The following is a 13,948-nucleotide window of genomic DNA, read 5'->3' as shown; positions in this document are numbered from 1 at the left end:
AATCAAGAACACATATCATTACTAAATAAAAAATTTAAGTGCATTATTTTTACCCCTAACTTGATGTATAGGTATAAGCAGAAGTGATTTGTCAACCTAGGAGCCCAATAATAAATTGTAACTATCCCAGGAGAAAGAACCATCTATCCATTTGAAGCCATCTATTTTTTGCTGATCCTAACTGATATGAAGCAGGGAAATGGTGACCAAGCCACCATCATAAACTAGTTGATACTAAGCTAATATTTGAGCATCTACTATGTGGTGGGCACATAAGTGTTGAGGAGACAAAGAAAGGCAAAATGCTCTTAAGGAACTCACAATCTAAAATGGAGAAGAAAATAAGCAAATAACTATGTACAAAATAAGAGGCTGGCTCTGGAACCGAGATGACTCAGAAAGTAAAAGTGACCCCTGAATGCTAAACAAGAACCTCTCAAACCTCTCATACTCAAGACCCCTCAGACTTTCAATCTTGTGATTCTTCCCTATGTTTTCCCTTTTAGCACAACCAGATAAATCTGGGCTCTCCCAAGACATCAGGGCTTGGTCCCACACACTCCAACCATCCTTCTGATATCTTTGTACTTATTATCAGAGCATCAAGTTAGAAATTTCATCTTTTAAAAGTAAAAAAAGAGAAGATAAAAGAAAAATGGGAGGAACCATGTTAATCTCAGAGTGAAGGTACCAAGATTAAGGACTGAGACGGGCTTATTGCACAAGGTGAGACTTTATCTGATACTTGAAGGAAGCTACAGAAGCCAGAGATAAAGGAGAATATTCTAGGCATAGGAGACAGCCAACTTGGACTGGGAGATGGAGTGTTGTATTCAAAGAACCACAAAAACACCAATGTCGCTGGATTGCAAAGTGAGGGATGAGGGGAAAGGTGGGAGGGGAGAAAAGGAAGTAAGATGTAAGAAGGCTGGAAAAGTAGGAAGAGTCCATGTCATGAAAGGTTTTAAAAGTTAGAGACAGGATTTTATATTGGATCCTGAAAGTATTAGGTAGCCCCTGGAGCATATTGAATAGGGGAGTAATGTCATCTGACCTGCATTTTAGGAAAAGCAATTGAGTGAAGAGACACTTGAAGCAGAATCCAACCAGAAGGCTACTGTGATATTCTATGTAAAATGTAAATAGAGATAATAACACCACCACCTACCTCCCAGGGTTGTTGTGAAGATCAAATGAGACAATAATTTCAAAACACCTTGCACATAGTGTTATAGAAATATAGGCTATTATTATTAATATTATTATTATTAGGTGATGAATCAAGGTGGTTGCATTGTCAGAGAAAGAAATGTATACACAAAAGATTTTATGAAGGTAAAAAACAAGTTTGACAACTGATTGGATATGATGGGTGAAAGAGAATAAGGAATTGAGGATGACACCTAGGTCTTGAGCTTGGGTGACTGGAAGGATGGAAGGAAAGTTAGGACGAGGGAAGAGTTTGAGGGAAAGACAATGAGTTCACTTTGGGACGTGTTGAGTTTAAAATATCTACAGGACATCCGATTTGAGATGTCTGATAGGCAACTGGATATGTGAGGGTGGAGGTTGGGACAGAGGTTAGGGCTGGACAAAATTGATCTGAAAGTCATCTGGATAGAGATGGTAATTGAAACCATAGTAGCTGATGAGACCACCAAGTTAAGTAAAGAGGCAGAAGAGAAGGGGGATCCTTGGGAGAACACCCACAATTAGCAGGTGTGACCTGGATGAAGTTCCTATAAAGGAGACAGAGCAGGAGCAGTCAGACAGGTAGGAGGAGAATCAGGAGAGAGCAGTGTCACAAAAATCTACAGAGAAGAGAGTATCAAAAAGAAGGTGATCAATAGGGTCAAAGTCTGCAAAAAGATCAAGAATGGGGACACAGAAAAGGCCATTACACTTAGCAAGTAAGAGATCATTGGTAAGTATGAAGAATGATGAGGTCAGAAGCCAGACTGCAAAGAATTAAAGAGAGAATGAGAGGAAATGAAATGGAGGCACTTATTGTTGACAGTCTTCCCAAAGAGTTTAACCATAAAAGGGAGGAGAGATTATAGGACAATAACAGGAATAGATAGACCAAATGAGAGTAGGGGGTTTTACTCCAATTTGTATGGAAAACATTTATATAACACAATTTTTTTCAGGCATTCCAGGGATGGTTTCAGAAACATCTGGTAAGACTTACATAAACAGATTCAGAATGAAGAGAGCAACACCAGAACAATTTACACAATAACACCACCATATTTACAAACAATTTTGTGACATTTTAAATCTCTAATCATTGCAGTGACCAACTATTATGATTCTAGAGAACTGATGATGAAGAAAACTACCCACCTCCTTACAGAAAGGTGAAGGACTCAAGATGCAAAATAAGACCTACATTTTGGAATATGGCCAATGTAGGAATTTGTTTTGCTTGACTATGTAACCTTGTTACAAAGAATTTTTTTTTACTTTTCTTTTGGGGGATGAGAAAGGCAAAAGGGAGATAAAATGCATGTCTATTAATTGCGGGGTGGAGATTTTCCAAGAAAAATAAGGTCACACAGAACAACCTGATCGTGTACCATATGCAAAATACTCATGACCAAAGTGCAGCAGAAGATCTCAATGCTGCAACAACCAGGCTGCTCCCAGCAGTGTCTTACTAATGATAGATTATTACTAATGATAACATTAATACCAGACCATTGTGCAGAGTGGAATCCTGTGAAGAACACCTGGCTCAGTCCAATGAAGGGCCAAAAGGAAGACAAGATGGGAACGAGTGACAAACCTTCCTTTTAGTAGTCAAACTCCTTAAAAATGCTATCTACACTTGGTACCCCTACTTCCTCTTCTACATTCTCTGAAATTTGGCTTTTAACATTATCACTTAATTGAACATGCCCCATCCAATGATCTTTAAAAAAAATAATAAACATTTTTATTTGTAGTTTTGAGTTCCAAATTTTATCCCTCCTTCCCTCCCTCCCTGAGACAGTAAGATATGGGTTATACATGTGCAATTATGTAAAACCTTACCATGTTAGCCATTTTGTACAAGAAAACTTGAATAAAAAAATGAAAGAATGAAGAATAGCATGCTTAAGTCTATGTTCAGTCAATATCAGTTCTTTCTTTGGAGATGGATAGTATGTTCCTTCAGGATTGTCTTGGTTCATTGTAGTGCTAAGTATAGTTAAGTCTTTCATAGTTCTTCATCAAACAATATTGCTGTCTCTGTGCACAATGCTCTCTTGGTTCTGTTCATCTGTTCACTTCACTATACATCAGTTCATACAAGTCTTTACAGGCCTTTCTGAAATCATCCTGTTTGTCATTTCTTATAGCACAATAATATTCTATCACCATCATATACCACAGTTTGTTTAGCTATTCCCCAGTTGATGGGCATTCCTTTGATTTTCAATTATTAGCCACCACAAAAAGAGCTGCTAGAAATATTTTTGTTCAAAAGGTCTTTTTTTCTTTTGGGGGATATCTTTGGGATATAAACTTAGCAGTGGAATTCCTGAAACAAAGGGGATAAAACAATGATCTCTTAATTACCAAATATGATAGCCTTTTCTCTATCTGTATCCTTTCTTACTATGCTGAATCTCAAGCTGACCATCCTTTCTTTCTAGATGAACTTTCATCTCTGGATTTTCATGACAGTCCTCTCTCTCCTCCTCCTCCTCCTCCTCCTCTCCCTCCTCCTCCTCCTTCTCCTTCTACCTGTCTGATCACTGTTCAGTTGCCTTTGCTGGATCATAATCCATGTGTAGTCCACTAACAGTAGGTGTCCCCCAAGGCTCTGCCCTGGGTCTGCTTCCCTTTTCTCTATTTTTTCTCTTTTCTCTTACTTAGTGACCTCATAAGCTCTCAGGTTCAATCATCATCTCTCTACAGATGACTCCCAGATATCTATATTAAAGCCTAGTTTCTCCCGAGCTCCATATCTACATTACAAACTACTGGACATTTTGAACTGTGGGCATCACAAACTCAACATACCCAGAATAGAACTTGTACCCCACCACCAACATCCACCAAGAATATAAGCTCCTTGTGGAAAGGGACTTTTTCTTGTTTATTTTTAGAGCTATAGACATAAGAGATGCCTAAGAAATATTTGTTGAATTGAACCTGATCTACCTATGGAAAAATAGGAAAATGGATACTGGGTAATACTGCAGTTAGGTAAGATTATTGGTGGTTAAACAACAGAATAACAACAACTAGCATTTGTATAGTGCTTTAAGTTTTGTAAAGTGCTTAACTTATTAATTCAACTGTGAAAATGGTGAAAAATGGATTGATATAAATCTAGAGAGAATTTTCTCATGGTGTTTCCTAGGTTGCTGAATGACATGTCCTTGGTCTCTTCAACATTTGAATGTTGGGATAACTTGATCCTAATATCACCACAAGCTATCATCTATATTCCATCCTTAGCCTACTTAATTGTTGCCAAACTTGGCAATGCACAGACTTTCTCACACACCTGGAATGAACACAGTCCTTTCCCCTACTACTTAGAATCCCCAACTTTCTTCAAGGTTCAAATCATGTATTATCTCCAACAGGAAACAGTTCCTGATTCCCTTAGTGTTCTCTTTTTCCTGGAGGAAGCTTTTTTAAAAAGCTTAAAACTGCATTGATAATTTTGAAACACTTATCTACTTATTTGCATGCTTATCTTCTACATGGTATATCCCCCTAGAACAGGGGTCCTTAACCTTTTCTGTGTCATAGACTGTTAAATATATATATATATATATATATAATTTAAAATATACAGGAGTACAAAGGAAACAAATTATATTGGAATTGTTACTGGAAATAGCCTAGACTCAAAGTTAAGAACCCCTGCCCTATTAGAATGCAAACTTTTTGAGGTTGGGAATTATTATCATTATTCTTGTTCTTGTTGAGTCAACTTGGTAAAAGGCTTGATCTCCATGACCTAGACCAGGAGTTCTTAACCAGGGATTAATAAATCCAAAAGGGGTCTGTGCCTTGATTTCAGGGAGTCTTTGCATCTGGATAGGGGGAAAAATTACATTTTGTTTTTACTAATCTCTAACTGAAATTCATCATTTCCTTCAATTACCTTTTTTCCCCAAGTTTTCCTGAGGAGTCCATAGGCTTCACCAAAATATAAAGGGGTCCATGACACAAAAACTGGTTAAGAACCCCAGACCAGACCAAGGTGGGATATGAATGCTGCCTGCATGATATGGTTAAAAATTCACTTTCTGAATCACTCGGGATTTGGGAATCTTCGGGATCTTTGGGAAAAACAGTGAAGGAAATAAGAAATACACTTTACCAAAGCCAAACAGCTAGCTGATAGCTAGGAAGAACATGCTAAATGGAAGAAAAACTTGACTCTTTCCATTTGGCAAGAGAAGAAACTAGAAGAAAGGGATACCTACCCTCCTTAAAGCCAAACATTTCACCTTGGCCTAGACTTATGATTTCATTGGTATAGTGCTCTCCTCTATCAACATAGACTGAAAACTGTTCTATGATTTACCATCTTGGAGTGTGGACTGGGGCACTGAGATTATGTGATTTGGCCAGGGTCACACAGGCAATATGTGTGATATGAATCCACATCATCCTGACTCCAAGGCTGGCTCTCTGTCTACTATAGCATGGTGCCTTTAGGGTTATGGAAAAATATCATTCTGGGCATTTTTTATTTGGATCTCATTAGATTTAACTAAAAAGGTCTATAGTGAACAACAGCAACCAGCAAGGAGATGAAAAACATGGACAGAGAAGAGTAAGATGTCTTATGCATGGGTATGTCTTTTGGAAAAGATCTCTGAAACCACAGGAACTTTCTAGCTTTCTTGGACAGAAGGGAAGCAGAGTGTGAGGAAGAGCACTAAAATAACAAGGAATTTCTCTCTGAAAACTGTTCTATGATCCACTGGCTTCTGACATGCCTCTTCATTCTCAGTCCCAGAAAGAAAAAAAAAGTAAGCCTGAGAAAAAGCATACCTTCGATATTCCTGTTCACCAATGCCTCCTAGTTAGCCCCAAAGGAAAAAACTTTCAATTCCCAATAAAGAAAAGGCTGACAGTCAGACTAGAGCTGTATCACTAAAGACTTAACAAGAAGGTAGATCATTCATTGCTGGCAAGAAGTGCTCTGTGTCAGTGACAAGGAGATCATCAAATACTCTCATAATAGGCACCATCGTTGAGATCTTCAGACAGTCAGTCAGGTCCCAGCTCTCTCAGCCTATTTCTCTCTTCCCCACAAGCGACGGTGGCCCTCCCCTCCCTTCATCTACTTCAGGTTCTGAAAGCTACCTTGTGAAATCTTAATGGACTGAGAAAGACAGAGAAGATGATTAATCTGTGGGTGTGTTTTAAGGAAAAATGCAGAGAAGCAGAAGACATCAATGCTGTTCAGTTCGAAGTTAAGCCTACAACCTTTCCCCAGTTTTATTTGTCTCCAGACCTTCCTATTAAGAACTCCTAAAAATCAGAAACATTACATCATAATAAGCCTTTTCGTTTCTGTCAAACATTTTAATTTACAAGAAAAAGATAAGTTCATTTCTAAATTAGATAGATAGATAGATGGATGATAGACAAATAGACAAACAGATAGATAGATAGATAGATAGATAGATAGATAGATAGATAGATAGATAGATAGATAGATAGATAGATAGATAGATGATAAACAGACAGATAGAGGATGGATGATAGACAGACAGATAGAGGATGGATGATAGGCAGACAGAAAACAGATAGACAGATAGATAGATAGATAGATAGATAGATAGATAGATAGATAGATAGATAGATAGATAGATAGATGGATGATAGACAGACAAATGATAGATAGGCAGATAGATGATAAACAGAGGATGGATGATAGACAGATAGAAAGAAAGAAAGATAGATAGATAGATGATAGATAGATAGATAGATAGATAGATAGATAGATAGATAGATAGATAGATAGATAGATAGATAGATAGAACAAATGGGGGTGGAGCCAAGATTGTAAAGAAAAGGAAGAGATTCGCCTAAGTTCTTCCCCAAACCCCTCTGAACAACTTTAACACCTCAAAACAAATTCTGGAGTAGCAGAGTCCAAAAAAGGATGGAGTGAAACAATGTTCCTGCCCAAGACTTAGAAGGTTGGCAGGAAAGATCTGTTACATGGGAGTGAGAATGGAGCTCAGTCCAGTGCAGGCTGTTCCCCAGCAAACCAGAAGTAGGCCTTGGAGGTGACTGAATTTGTAAGAGCAGTGGTGATTTCTGGACCTCTTAGCCCACAAACAGAAGGAGATTACAGGGGCCCCTTTGCTTCACTGGGGGCTGGAATCTGTTGTATTGCCAATACTCAAATCCAGGTCACAGTCCAGATATATATATTGTGAAGATTAGAATGCTACCCCCCTGTTGAGAAAGTCCTTGTGAGAACCAGGGCAATGCCCCCCCACCCCCACCCCCCAAGGAGAAAGCATGTGACTCACATCCAGAAGTTACATCTATTCATAGAACCGCCTGTAACTCACGTCAATCAATGCTACAAGCCAATTAGCTTGGAGCTGTGTGTGGGAGGGGGGCCATGCCTGGGCATCCCCCAGAGAGCTTCCACTTGAGGGGAATGGAGGAGCCTTCTTTTGGTTGGAGGTCGTGACAGGAACAGCAGGTGCAGGGAGCTAGGGTCTTTCCTTCTGAGCTCCATGTGTTCTCTTTACTAACCCCTATTATACTTTATTATTTCTTTTTTGTGTGTGTGGGACAATGAGGGTTAAGTGACTTGCCCAGGGTCACACAGCTAGTAAGTGTCAAGTGTCTGAGGCCAGATTTGAACTCAGGTCCTCCTGAATCCAGGGCCAGTGCTTTATCTACTACACCACCTAGCTGCCCCCCTATTATACTTTAATAAATGCTTAATGCCCCAAAGACTGGTGCTATGAGTTTCTAATGTAAAGCGAGCACACATTAGATTTTTAGTCACAATGAGATTTTAAACATCACAGTTAGTGACCACGAAATGGAATGTTGAACTCTGATCTTCTGATCTTCTAGTTCAGTAAGAAATTTCCCCCTATTTCCTATGTGCCTATCCCTTTAAATTTCAAAGTAGCACTAAGTACCAGCTGCTTTCCCTTTAAATTTTCAAATGGGTTTTTTTTAACTCCTTAAGTAACCTGTTTCTGATTTTAATCTGTTTAATCAGACAAATGGGTGATAATAACATGTTAATGCTTTGTTTTTGTGGATTTCCTGTTTTTATTTTTGTTAGAAGAACAAGCAAGGTACTCACACGAGAATATAAATATCCCGCCCCCCCCCATCCCAACCATGCCTCTTCAGAGAAACCTCTGACTCCTGCAGCTTTTCCAAATTCTAACACTAAACATTTTTCTTCTTTTGCATTTGAAATTATTGCATATTGTATATTATATTCTGAGTCAAAGCAAATTCACATTTTTTGCTATCGTTATTATCCTCAAATGTTAAATCTATATGAGACTTGGATTATGGGAATTTATCATTTAAGACATTAATTGCCTACATTCTGAATTACCAGATGCCAGTTGGCCAAGATGCCAGCCAATCACAAGAGGAATACATACAAGAGCAAACACTGAACTGTCACAAAAGGGGAGACACACAAGAAGTCCAGTTACTGCACTGCCTTGGGAAAAGCCTATTGGCAAGAGTTGAGGTTGGATTTTCTTGGTTTAATTTCCCCCCCAATTGGCACTGGGTGGCTAGGCTATGCCATCTCATTGAACACCTGACTTCAGTTCCCCCTCCTATATGCCTGATCTCATGGACATCTCAATTCTATGCATCTGATTAAGCCTGAATCAGTTTCCCCTCTGTTTCTTTTATGGTAACCTCATAATTATCTCAGATGTCATGATAAATACAATGGTAGATTTGGTCTTCACATCTGCTACCAATTATATTAGATCCTTTAATTTCTCATAATGGCATGAAGATAATTAGGCAGATGATGCAAAAAATGATGAAACAAAGATAAAAATTATTTTCTAAATTAATATCACAATTGTCTTCTCAATTTATTCTCCACAGGGGGAAGTGTAGTAATATTAAGTTTTAGAGAATATTTCAATTTTTGTTTTTATTATATGTTTCATGTGTAACAACTGGACAATAACTGTAAACTCTCTAAAAGATTATGAATTTCCTTAGACATATTTCTGAGAACTCTCACGGTTTGATTTGATTATTGGCAAAGCTATTTAAAGTTGTGTTAAGCTCAATTTTGTAGGAAACTCCAACTGATCACCAGTATCTGAAACACCTGAGGGACTTTACAATCACACCCAAAACTCTACAGCTGAGACTTGCTAGCCTTGATCATCAGTATCCACACCTGAAAGACTTCCGTCCCACAACTACACCAAGGACATTCCAAAAATCATCTGAGAAAAGACTTCCAAAGACTTAAATGGACATTTTCCTGTTTTCCTTTTCCCCATTGTATACACTGTTTATAAGGTCTACTTACTAAAGGAGAGTGCCCCCTTTAGTTTTTCTCTGTTTGTAATGTCCACCTCCTAAAAGGGGAGTGCCCCCTTTTAGCCTTTGTCAATGCATCGCTCAATTTCCTTTTCTTTCTCTTCATTCCCTTTACTTTGTTAGTCATAAGTATCTATAATGTTATTGCTTCGTGTAAGGAAATGATGTTTCTTCATGAAGCACAGGGGGAATGTGAGAATCAGAGTGCCACCCCCCTGCTGAGAAAGACCTTATGAGAACCAGGACAACACCCCCCCACACTCCACCCCCGAGAAGAAAGCATGTGACTAGCATCCAGAAGTTACATCTATTCATAGAACCATTACATCTATTCATAGAACCACCTATAAGTCATATCAATCAATGCTACCAGCCAATTAGCTTGGACCTGTGTAGGGACCATGCCTGGGCAGTCCCACAGAGAGCTTCCACTCAAGGGGAATGGGGGATCTTTCTTTTGGTTGGAGGTCATGATAGGAGCAGCAGGTGCAAGGAGCTAGGGTCTTTCTTTCTGAACTCCATGTGTTCCCTTTACTAACCCCTATTATACTTTAATAAATGCTTAATGCCCCAAAGACTGGTGCTATGAGTTTCTAATTTAAGGCGACCACACATTAGATTTTAATCATAGCAATTAGATCTTAAACTTCACAATATATAGCTGTCACAGCTATATGTTTATATATTATACTTATTTATACAGTTAGTCGTTATGGCTAGTTATAGATGTTCAACACAAAGCAAATATTTAAGAATGCTTATTAAAATTAACTGAATTGAATTCCAGTTCTATTAAGCCTGGTTCCATATATACATATATATGTTTGTATGTATGTTTGTATGTATGTATTTCCAAATGATTTTTAAATTGTTCTCTTTCTTAGCTTCAAGATATGCTATAAGCAAACTAAGAAGTCCTTTTCTTAATTTCAAACTTGATTTCCTATAGATGTAAGTTGCTTTTTTATCCAGCATCAATAAAGTTTAGTGTTTTCCCAGAAGCCTTTCCCATAGACAAAGCTTTCACAAAGCATGTGAAAGCCCTGGCGTAGGTAGAAGAGTCTGGAGTTGTACTCTTAACAGCATGAAGCCAATGCCTCTGAATTCTAAGCACATATGAAAAAGTGAAAGACAAACTGCCCCCGATCCATTTTGATTTTGGAAATAAAAGCTTCTTGCATAAAGAAGTCCCTGGCTTTTTTTCATCTTAGGTTCCAGAGTTCTTTATCAAAAGAGGGGAAAAAACCTTCAAACAGACCAGACTGGACTGCGGAACCTTTCAAAGAAAAGTCTTGGTCTTCTTTCTGATACTCCCTCCTCCTGCAGAGACCTGGCTCTCATCTCCTCGGAGTTATCACTTAAGACTCAGCCCATTTCTGCAAACTGTTTACAATGAGAGAATGTGAAATGCAAGTCTAAAACAAAAAGGGAACTTTTCTTGGGTAAGTATTTCTTCACAACTGTTATTCTTTTTTTTTTTTCTGGTTGGGAAGATCACAGTGCCAACCATGCATTCAGTCCCATTGGTTTTAAGTTCCAAGAGATATAAGCAAGCTCCTTTGGCTAGTACCAAAGCCAAAGTCCATCCCTTTGCTGCTAATTTGATTATTTTTCCATTAGGGAGATGACTGTGACTTCATTGGGATTGTTTAGCCTGACACAAAATTTATGACAAAAGGCTGCTTTGGTGGCCCAAGGGCACTGTGGTCAGACTCTCCATTTTGATTGAGCTGAATGAATAATGGGGCTATTCCCTGCCTGAGGGGGCAGCAAGATAAAGCACAGAGAGGGACAACTGGAATCAGTGCTTCCACTTTGGAGACAAGGATATTTTTTCCTCTAGTTCCATCTTCCATAAAATAGCATCCCCTCCCTCTCTTCCCCTTTTAAGTACAATTTAAAAAAGGACAAATGGGAACAAATCAACCCAGGGAACTTATTATAACTAAAACTGACGTTAAACACAGATATTCAGATAAAAATGAAATATTAATGTAGAAGTTTCTTTTGATTTCATAGTAATAGAGGAAAAGAATCCTGAAAAACTTTCCCAAAGGCACTAATAAAAATCCTTTAAGACCCAATTTGAAAATAGAAAGCCAAAATTTTCACTCCTAGGAGAGGAATTCTTAATCTTTTTTGTGTCATGGGAAAGAGAAGGGAAGGGAACAAGCATTTGCTAAACATTTACTATGTACCAGGCACTGTGCTAAATGCTTTACAATTATTATTTCATTTGATCCTCACAACAACCCTGAAAAGTAGGTAGACCCCTCCAACAGTCTGGCAAAGCTTGGACACCCTTTCTTAAAATAATTTTAAATATATAAAATAAAACAATTGGGATGACAAAGGAAATTGTTATGGGCCTGGGGTACTTCAGAAGTTTTCTGGGGTAAATCAAAGAACCTTCTCCTTGAGAAACTAAACCAAAGGACAGACACATCTAAAGAGATGTGGCACCAGATCCAGACTGAGTTAGCTCCAGGACCACCACCCTTCATTCCAGTCTCCCCCACTCCTCTGGAAGATAAGATTAGGTGTGGCTGCTGCCTTTGTGGCCTGAGGGGGAGAGAGATGGTTTGAGAGATCAGAAGCCACCCCTCAACCAACTTCCCCCAGCCACCACCAGTGGGAAATGGTCCTCTCCCAATAAGGGAACTTTCCATAGTCAGATGATCACCTCATCAGACCACCATTGGTCCTCTATAAAAGTATCTACCTGTCTCCTGCTCTAGGAGATAGGTATCTCAGAGAGACATGCCTCTGTACCATGCCTTCTCCCCATGAGAAGTCCAAGGACTTCTCTCTTGGTTTCCTATCCCTAATGCCTAAATCAAATATTATTTTATTCTAATTGGATTTGTGCGTAAGAGGGTAAAATTCTTTAAAAAGGAATTCCTAAGGACCCCTACCCCAAATCCCCATCGATTTCCCTCATAACAGAAATCAATGATATTGAAATATAGATGTTAATTTTTTAAAATGTGTTATATCTTGAGAAACTATGCATAAACGTGTACAATACCCTCTACCCTGAGGAAGGTGAATCCTATCCTGGATGAGAAGCTTTGATGTTTGATCATCCTGCTAGTTGAAATTCTAAGGAGGCTGTTCCAAAAGAACTTTACCCAATTATTTATTTATTTGTCTTGTTTTTCAGGGTCCTCTTGGAATAATCTGAAACCCAGCCTAGTAATAGCCACGCTGGAAGACCTCCAGGAATAAATCAATATACTTCTGACAGCTAAATAGTCTAGCAAACTCTCTGGCTGAACTATGGTCTTTCAGCAGGCCCTGTCTTCACTGATCTGGTCTGACAACTATGGATATAAGTACTGCATTCCAGTTTTTAGACATGGCCAATGTAGAAATTGGTTTTGCTGGATTATGCTTATTTATTTGTTATGATGTTTTCCAAAAAGAGCTATCAGAAAAACATGGAAGAAGCTAGGAAATCCTCTTAGGATTTCCCTCTGTTCCTATCATTGTTAGACCAAGGTTAGCAAATAAGTATGTTCTTATGCTCTTGGAACAGTTGTAGATCAGAGCAGGAAGTACCCCCATATCACTGAGGCTAAAAACTCCACACTACATAAAATTTTATAATAAGAAAAATTGGGGCACAAGAGCCAACTTACCAAACTTAATCTAGCCAGACCAACCCAATGCAATAAGCCTTTTGAAGCACCTACTATGTGCCAAGTTCTTTGCTAGGTCCTAGGGATACAAAAACAAATGAAAAGAGTCACTGATCTCAAGAATCTTACTGTCTACCAGGGGGTTAAAACATGTGCAGAGAATAATAAAATAAAATAAAAAAAAAACAGTTTTTGTGTTGAGGGGCAGGGCTGGTAGGTAGACTAACATCAGAGAATCAGGAAAGGACTCTTGTAGGAAGTGACATGATATTCCTATTTGGCTCAGTCTCTAGATTGGCAGCCTGTGCTTGGGCCTGACTTCTCCTTCCCATATTCTTCTATGGTGAGGGCAGGCAAGATGATTAAGGCCAGGTCCCACCTTCTTTCCACAACTATCTGACCAAATCTCTTACTGTGGTGAATCAGCCATGGGCTGCCTATGCACTGGTGTAAGTGCATGATACACTTAATAAAGGTATTTTTAAATCAAACCAAGTTGAGGACAGAAATGGAAAGGGTTTTTATCACCTTTAGGAGGCATAAAGAGAAGTTGGAACCACTTCTGAGGGCAGAAAAAGGGTATTCCTTCTCCAATGGCAGTAAAAACATTTCCAAAGCTGGGATATGGCTCCAATGAGAAAGCATTTAAAAATGCCAAGTTAGTAGTGAATCTGAATTACTCTCACCACTAGCCAGAGACTTAATTATTGAAAAAAAGATGAGGCAATTTGCCCTTTTCATTAAAACCAGATTTTACCAACAGGAAAGAGCCA

At 38.7% G+C, this 13,948-nt stretch overlaps 1 protein-coding gene across 2 annotated transcripts in view; it reads right to left on the bottom strand.

Annotated features, from left to right (window-relative positions):
• CSGALNACT1 (chondroitin sulfate N-acetylgalactosaminyltransferase 1) overlaps positions 1-13,235 on the bottom strand; it is a 173,877-nt gene extending 160,642 nt beyond the window's left edge. For both annotated transcript variants that reach the window (XR_006355036.1, XM_043989240.1), the window contains exon 1: positions 13,176-13,235. The gene's annotated coding sequence lies outside the window, so the exon portion shown is untranslated. The remainder of the gene's footprint in view (positions 1-13,175) is intronic.
• Between the last annotated feature and the right edge of the window lie 713 nt (positions 13,236-13,948).

This window comes from Dromiciops gliroides, chromosome 2, assembly GCF_019393635.1.
Source record: "Dromiciops gliroides isolate mDroGli1 chromosome 2, mDroGli1.pri, whole genome shotgun sequence".
Classification (NCBI taxonomy): Eukaryota; Metazoa; Chordata; class Mammalia; order Microbiotheria; family Microbiotheriidae; genus Dromiciops; species Dromiciops gliroides.
The sequence above is the reverse complement of the archived record's forward strand: the minus strand, read 5'-3'. Positions and strand labels throughout refer to the sequence as shown.